We start from the raw sequence: 1,986 nt of genomic DNA on the forward strand, positions 1-1,986 counted from the left end.
AGATGGTTGGGAAAACGGAGGTTTTCTCATACAAGGAATCATGGAAGTTTGGAACCTTCAAAGAAAAGGAGTAGAGAAATGGGCAGCTCCCTGCCATCAGCACCACTAAGGCAACAGCCAGTGACTGAAATGTCTGTAGTTTGCTTCTTCAAGAGCATGATGGAAGATGACTTGTACGTGGAAAAGCAGATAGGTATATGACTATGTTTTTATCACAGGTTCTTTTTGAGGTGACAGGAGCACTAAGAGAAACAAAGCAAGTCAATCCAGTCCTAGCCTTACTTCTGTTTAATTATTGTCTTCTAATAATGTTAAAGAACATATTTGTCTTAATATTCTTATGAAATGTTCTCATCTTCTCTGTGGTCAACCCTGTCCTTTGTTTATTGGACTCACAGAGGAGAGGGACCTTTCCTAGCACCCAGCTGTACCACCAGAGAGGTTGCATCTCACTTAGGGCTCTCTCCTTTCTCTCCTGTTCTCTTCTATGTTCCTTAATTTGCCAAGGAGGCAGATACTAACGTCCCAGTTCCATTTAACTACTTAACATTAATTGCTTTTTACAAAGCAATATTTACTTCACAGATATAGAAAACCATTTCCCCCAACATCTTAGAGCATATCTCCTCTATACTGCCTCCATCAGGTAGGTAGGAGGAGTAGGTTCAAAATTTTGCTCATTTCCTACATTGTTTTGGTACCACAAAGTTCATATCTAAAGGTGGCATGGCTACCATACGAGTCTTTCCACCAGACTGGGATCCCAAAAGTCATTCCCAAGTATTACACTTTGCTTCTCAGGGTTTCTATGCCCTGTTACCTGTAAAACCCAGTCTGGATCCCAAGTCCCAGATTCCTATGCCTTGTTCTCCCAAGACTGGAGTCTCTTCTCCCTTAACCAGGCACCAAAGAAGTCCTGAGATCTTCTGAAAGTGAATGAACAGTTGAAGCTAATAGGGGTTTTTTAATGCCTCTACAACTTCAGTTAGCCAACCCAAACCAGTTACAGAATGTCTATGTACGCTCCACGGTCTGTCTTACCAAGGCACTTCCTTACTCATGATCAGGTTTCTCCCAGAAATAGCTCCTTAGCATATTTTATGTGGAGATTCCATCTAAGGCACTCTATGCAAGCAACATTTTCCTATTAGAATAGCTATCATTTTCATATTAAAGAGTTCACATTCAGGGTGGCTAGGTGGCATAGTGAATAGAGCACCAATCCTGGAGTCAGGAGGACCTGAGTTCAAATCTAGCCTCAGACACATAACACTTACTAGCCACGTGACCTTGAGTAAGCCACTTAACCCCAATTGCCCTGCCTTCCTCCCTCTAAAAAGCAAAAACAAAAATTTAAGAGATAACCTCAGCAAAAAGGAAGAGGGCATCAGAGACTGGAGCTAAGTAGGAGAGGATAGGAAGGTGAGGAAAATGAAATTTGAGGTATGGGGTAGGGGAGGAAGTTCACAGCAGATGCACTATTTTCTCAGTAAAATAGGAAATGAGTGCTCTTCAGAGACACATATCCTAAAACTATAATCATACAAAGAAGATTAGCACAGTCCCTACACATAGATAACTTGCAAATTCATGAAGCATTCCATATTTTTTGTCAAATAGGATGGCTTTTCTGGGAAGGGGAACAGGAGGAAAAGTCATAATAACTAAGATGACATAAGAATAAGAAAATATCAACAAAAGTTATTTTTAAAAAGTAGAAAATGAGGACTACTGCTGAGGGGGAAGATGAGGTGGGTTAATTAAATATGAAAGAGGAAAAGATGGAGGCAACTAGGTGGCACAGTGAATAGAACACTGGCCCTGGAGTCAGGATGACCTGAGTTCAAATCCATCCTCAGACACTTAACATTTACTAGCTGTGTGACCTTGGGCAAGTCACTTAACTGCAATTGCCCTGCCTGTCCCCCTCCATAAAGGAAAAGAGAGGGAGAGAGAGAGAGACAGAGAGAGAGAGACAGAGAGAGA

At 41.5% G+C, this 1,986-nt stretch overlaps 1 non-coding gene across 1 annotated transcript; it reads left to right on the plus strand.

Annotated features, from left to right (window-relative positions):
• The first annotated feature begins 1,505 nt into the window (after positions 1–1,505).
• On the plus strand, positions 1,506–1,610 carry LOC138167596 (U6 spliceosomal RNA). Its single transcript, XR_011169925.1, has one exon. It is a non-coding gene; the product is annotated as a U6 spliceosomal RNA (small nuclear RNA).
• Positions 1,611–1,986: the final 376 nt, after the last annotated feature.

Source organism: Petaurus breviceps, unplaced genomic scaffold, assembly GCF_028583685.1.
Source record: "Petaurus breviceps papuanus isolate PSGF00001 unplaced genomic scaffold, PetGlider_PUasm1.0 229, whole genome shotgun sequence".
Taxonomy (NCBI): domain Eukaryota; kingdom Metazoa; phylum Chordata; class Mammalia; order Diprotodontia; family Petauridae; genus Petaurus; species Petaurus breviceps.